We start from the raw sequence: 6,879 nt of genomic DNA, 5'->3' as shown, positions 1-6,879 counted from the left end.
TGATCTTTATAGAATCAAACTTTCCTTTTGTCAGCAGATTAATCTATAATTGAGCTTCTATTTGATTGTGGCCCATTCATTTCATTAATACTGCAGCTACTTTTAGTTATTCTCTACTCTTCCATAGTAGTGTATTGACCTCTTCCAACCTGATGGCTCATCTTCTCATATCATCTCTTTTATCATTTTAATATTGTACATTGTGTTTCCAGATACTGGAGTGGTTTGCCATTTTCTTTTCCAGTGGATCACCTTTTGTCAGAACTCTGCACTATAGCCTCTCCATCTTGAAAAACCCTATATGGAATAGCTACACAAGCCTCTCTATCACAACAAAGCAGTGATTCTAGTATTCCCGAAATACACTATGGTTACTATTATTAAAAATTTTCTAGAACCTAGAGGATTAACATAGAATAATAATTTGAGATTACATAGAAGTCAAAAAATTTGGTTTGAGATTATTGGATAATATGATAGCATGAAGTTCATGTAAAGACTAATGTGTCAGTACATTAATATAGCTTTAATCTCTCAACAATATAGATACTCTCTCCAAAGGTAGTATCATAAGATAGTCTTGTTGTCGCCATCCTGTATGATTCATATCAATATTCTCCCACATAACTTCATAGAAAACGTGCCCAAGAGATTAATGATCTCCATCTTCATCTTTTAATATTCTCTGGCTATCAATTCAATATCTACATCATTTGTTTTCTTTTAAACTCTTTATGTACTGGCTCATCTTCTCTTAATCAGTTGATTTGTTTTAGGCTATTTCTTGAATGCAAAGCATTATTGACTATATTTGGAAGGCTATTTATTTCTATTCTATATTTATTAACCCACAATTTCAAAAAAAACTAGCAGGAAATTTATTTAAACAATGAAATATTTGACAAAGTAAAAACCAGGATCAATGCCTTTATGGTACTCTATGGTCCTTACTGAAACACAAACAACTATGGATATAGATGTTTAAAAAATCAGTTTTACAATGATAAGAGAATGTTGAAGTTAAACAATTAAATAAGGTATTCAAGGATTTTTTTTTACTTTTTTCTTTTGTTAAACACTAAGAGCAAAATAATTTCCTGAGAATGTAAAAATAAAATTAAATGATCATGTAAATAATAGAGATGGAAAAATATATCCATATATGTATGCATGGATATGGATATGCTAATTCAATCATCTATCCAATTAACTGCATGTCATAATTAGAACAATGTACTTATTTATTCTATTTAGGAAGTTTGTTTTATCTGAAACTTACTAAAACAAACACAATGCAATCTATAAATGGTACCATCTAAAAGGATTTCACCATCTATAGGAAATACTATTTTATGCAGTCTCTGAACAGGATATTCTCAAACAGTTATCTTTATGATTGCTTCTTAAGGAATTATATAGACCCTTAATCTTTTCTCTTTTGATATAGGTAACTGCAACTTGAAGGCTTTTGGAGATAATTATACAATCTATGATTTTTCCTAATAACTCATTATACTTCCTTCTTTAAGATAACTTAAAATAAATCTTTTAGTAATTTCAAAATCATGTCATTGCTAGCACAAGTTTATTCTATGTGTACTTAATTTAGTCCAGATTCTCTTTTTGGTATCCTTTTTTTTTTAATTAAATTTTTTTCAACAAGAAAAGATGTCTTTTCTCTTCATCCCTAATTGGGAAAGGAAAAAAAAAACCTCTATTACAAATATATGTAGAAGAGTAAAACAAATTTCTATACTAGTTATATCTAAAAGGATATATGTATGTATGTACATATGTGTGTGTGTGTGTAATATACTTGTGGGACATATATATGTTTATATATATATATATATATATACATACACATAAATATCCATATGTCTTATTCTGCACTGTCACCTTTCTATTAGAAAGTTAAAGTATACTTCTTCATTAGTTCTCTGGAGTTATGGGTGGACATTATGCTGAGTAGAATTCCTAAATCTTTCAAAGTTATTTATTTTTATGGTGTTATTGTCATTATAATTAAATTGTTGTCCTGGTTCTATTTACTTCACTCTGCATCAACTCATAAAAGTCTTTTCAAGTTTCTCTGAAATCATCTCCATTATTTCTTATAACATAATAGTATTCCTTCATAGTTGTATATCAATTTGTTCAGACATTCCCTCAGTTGATGGACATCTCTACAAGTTCCTCTTCTTTGCCACCTAAAAAAAGCATTCTAAATATTTTTGCACATTCTTAGTTTGTTCTGCTTAAGTCTAATTTGTCCCTTAATATAACTTCCCTAGAAATCTCCCTTCTGCCTTCTCCCTTTTCCCTTTTGAGAAAAATGTATCTCTCTATTCAAATCTCTGTGTGTGTTTTTCCCTTCTTGAATGAATTCAGATGAGACTGAAGTTCAAGTTATCAATTACTCTTCTGTCTCCTTGTTTTTACAAACTTTCACTAAGGCGCTCTGATTATGTAAGGTAATTTTTCTTAATCTTCCTTTCCCTCCCCATTTTAGTTTATTCCTCTCTTCTTATCTTTCCATTCTTTTTTTCCGAAAGATTATCAAGATCCAACAGAACTACTTTAAGGATTTCTGTCTAATTAGACTCCTAATGATAACAAAATTCAGAAAGGACACACACATGATCATTTCTCCCAGTGTAAACAGTTTATCATTGTTCCTTTGTCCAGTCTCTTAAAAATCATTCATGTTTTTTTTTATATTTGTTTTAATTCCTATGTTTGAATTTCAAGGCTTTTATGAATTTTAATCTTTATTGAATTTCTTGGCAATAATCTTATATCCTTTGCCTTCTGGAATATAGTTTTCAAAGTTCTCCATTCCTTTGTAGTGGTGACTGCTAAATAAGTGATCTTGATTGTAAATACTTGAAACTTGGATTCTTTCTTTCTGGTTGCTTGCAATATTTTCTCTTTGACATGGAAGCTCTGAATTTTGTCAATGATGTTCCCAGGAATTTTCATTTAGAGACTTCTTTCAGAAGGTGATCAGTGGATTATTTCTATTTTGGCTTTTTCCTCTTGTTTAAAAGATCTAGACAGATCTTTCTTTTAAGAGTTTTTGAAATATACTAAGCTCTTCCTTTCAGTCATGGCTTTTAGGTGATCCAGTGATTCTTAATTTTTTTCCTAGACATATTTTCCATGTCAGTTATTTTTGCAATCCATTATTTTAAATTTTCTTTTTCTCCCCAGTTTTTTTTTTTACTTTAAAAAATGTTTTGCTTTACGACAGTCATTAGATTCTATTTGGTTCATACTAATATTAGGTAGTTCATTGCTTTAGTCAAGATCTTTTACCTCTTGTGTCAAACTGCTTGTTTCTTTTATAATTATTTCCTCCATAACTCTCATTTCACTTCCAGTTTTCTTCCATCACTCTCATTTCATTTATACAAACATTTATAACACTTTAAAAATTGCTTCCAGTAATTCTAGTTGAATTTGTGTAACATATTTTTTTTCTTAAAAGTATTGCTTTTTTGTAGGAATCCTCTTTTTCTAGTTTCATGTCTTGTGCATCTCTGTCTTCATAATAGCTTTCCATAATGAGATTCTTGTTTTCTCATTCTTCCAACATGTCTCCTAACTTTGGACTTCAAATTAAGGTTGAACTTTCTATACTTTTAGAGGGAATATCTGAATCAGGCCTATAGTTGCTTTCTTTGGAAGATTGAAGTCTTATTCCAGGATCTCAGGGTCAGTTCAAGCTGGTAACTGGAAACCTTATAATTCTCCTAAAGAGGTCTGATTCATGGCAAAATCTGATTGCTGCCCTTCTGGTCTAATTTTGCAAATACCTTTTTTGAATTTATGTCTGACGAATGGTTGATGACTGTTGTACTTAGCCACTATCAGCCAGCTGAAAGCTCTGCCAATTCAGAAGAACAAAACTACAAGCTCTACTTGAAGTCAGGGAATCTTGCTTTGGTTATTGCTCTACAAGCTTCAGATTTCGGTAGAATATGGAACTGAGGCACTACTTTATTCCTGGAATTTGTGACACACCTCTGGGGCTTGCTTCTAAATCTGCTCCTTTCTCATTTCTTGGGACAACTACGTCTCCCTACCCCAAATGTCAAACATGTATCATCATGGTGCAAAGGAGTTTATAATCTGGGCTCAATATTAGGTGATTAATTATTTTTCTACAGAAACCCATGAAGTAAAAAAAATACATTTAAAAGCATTCAAATTTATGTCTACTATCCAAATTTTTCCTAAACACCATAGAAGGGGTCATGAAAAGTGCAATTAGTTATTTAAGAGCATATTGGGTTTACCCAGAAAAATAAATATATCAACAAGATGAAAGATATGTGTTGGGTTTTCAAGATACTAGAATATGAAGATAAAAAAGACCTTTGTAAAATAAAAAAAGGAGTGGAAAGTGTTAAGAAATAAATGTATTTTTCATTGAAGGCTCCTATCAGATTGTGATGGTAGATTTTTTAGAGTCTTAATGGCTGAGGATAGTAGGGAACTACTAGGAGTCAGAAAATAATGAAGAAAGTATATTGATCCTCTCTTTTCTTTCTGCAGATTTTTGAACTTTAGGAACAATTAGCTAGATGAATTTCACTTTCTAAAGGGTCTTGGGTCTTCTTGCTTCCAGAATATTTGCTTAGTATGTTTCCTGGCCATATATTTTAAAAGAAAAGGAAAAATAAATGTAAAGGAGAAAGGAGAATGCCTTTTTTCCAAAGTAAATCATAAATTTTATTATTAAATTTATAACTCAGATCAATTAGTCACTTTTAGTTTGCCTATGTAAGTTGATTTGTAAGAAGAGGAAAAAAATAGGGCAACTAGGTGGCGCAATGGATAGAGCATCAGCCCTGAAGTCAGGAAGGCCTGAGTTCAAATCCAATCTCAGACAATATTTCCTAGTTGCGTGACCCTGGGCAAGTCACTTAATCCCAATTGCCTCAGAAGGGAAAAAGAGTGACAGAAGAGGAAAAAAAATGAAAGAAAAAAAAATCAGGTCCTTGACAGATATAATATTTAAGTATTCTAATCCTCTTTGCACTTGTTTTCAAGAAAGCTGTAATCTGATCATGATTTCAAATCTTTCATCATTTGAAAACTTGAAGGATGATAATAGGAATAATATGAAATGTTATTATCTTAAACGCTTTGTCATTCTTACTTCATTCTCAAGATAGCAGAGCTATGAAGTGTTTCAAAAGTGCTTAAATTTAATTTATGTGAAAGTTCATTACCACCCAATATTTCTCTTGCAACTACTCAGTTGGCAGAGGAGACAAGTCCTTGAAAGAATATGGGCAACTAGAGCAGCTAGGTGGTGCATTAGATCGAGCACCAGCCCTAAAGTCAGAAGGACCCGAGTTCAAATCTGACCTCAGACACTTAACACTTCCTAGCTATGTGACCCTGGGCAAGTCACTTAACCTCAATTATCTCAGAAAAAAAAAGAAAGAAAAAAGAAAATACGGACATTTGAAGTAGCATCATTAGACATGTCAAAATATTTTGGAGATACTCTATTTTCCAGAACTAAGTCCAAGCAAGCATTCTGTGTCCTAAACTTGTCATGACATTAATCCTTTGTGCTCAGAATATCACCCTCTGGCAAAATGTATTGTTTGGACAAGCACCATATATTCACTGAGGGATTTAGCTCCCTTTTATCCCAGGACCATTCATCACATATTCACAGTCCCTGTTCCTTGTCACTGACAAGTCCTATATTCCTATTCCTATCACAAAACTAGTTCTGTGTTCTGTTAAGTAACTTCAACCCCCCCCCCCCCAACTCAAGACAATATGGGACCCAGATAAGAAGTAGATTCATTCAAAAGATGAGGAACATTGATGTCACTAACAAAAATATTTGGTCTTGGCTCGCACATAGACCTGTTAGGTTTAAACCACTATAGTAGAGTAAATTTGGAAGAAACAATTCTTTGTTTATCAAAACAAAAAGCTCTCCAATGATAGAGTGCATGCCAGATATGACTTTATGGAAATCCAGATTCTATTCTTAAAATATCCTGGAGAGCATACTTTTATTGTAATAGAAGTGTAATAGATAGGAGAAAGGCTTCAATTCTTTGCTAAAGGAGATGTGTCTGCCCCTAATCCATGACAAATGTTATGTCAAAGAGAATTTGCCATTGGTTCAAAAAGAGTGAATCACTCTATAAATCTTAAAAGGAGTGGCATTATCTTTTTGTGCTCTCTACTTTCTATCTTTAAGTATATATAGACTCTTTGAGGATCTCTTGAAGATTTTCCATGAAGGAGAATGGGATTTTCTTCTTCCCACACATTGTGATGCTTGTTTGTATATGGCACTGACAGCATTTGTGATGATCTAGATAAATATGAGAATGTAGTTCCATTTCTGCCTCTTTAAGCATTGAAACTAGGAAATATGAGAGATGGAATTTGGGAGAGTGTTTCCTTCAAAAGTTCAGGAGTTTGTAGATTCCTCAGTGGCAACTGATTGGCATCAGGAGTTTTCTACAACTTCAAACCACCAACAGAATGAATACAAGATATATTTTGGTTTTCCAGAAGGCAATGATCTTGAATTAATTCACTGAATAAGTGCAGAGATGTAGTAAAGATGAATAGTTGTTCAGCTGTCCCTCATTATGGTTCATGTTTTGATATTTTAAAGTTTCTGGGAAGAAACTTCTTAGAGTATTATAGAAGTTGTCAGTTTCATGTTTTAAGTCTTTGTCAATCTGTGTTTGTGTCAATGTCTTTTGTGTTTTAAGCATTTTTATTGTGGTAGAATAAAAATAAATACTACTCTAAATCTTATATATCTCATAAAAGGAATACAATCTCTTTTAGAAAGATTCTACATAAGTCCAAATCAAAGGTTTGCCT

This window comes from Sarcophilus harrisii, chromosome 2 (genome assembly GCF_902635505.1).
Source record: "Sarcophilus harrisii chromosome 2, mSarHar1.11, whole genome shotgun sequence".
NCBI classification, from domain to species: Eukaryota; Metazoa; Chordata; class Mammalia; order Dasyuromorphia; family Dasyuridae; genus Sarcophilus; species Sarcophilus harrisii.
Note: the sequence above shows the minus strand (reverse complement) of the source record.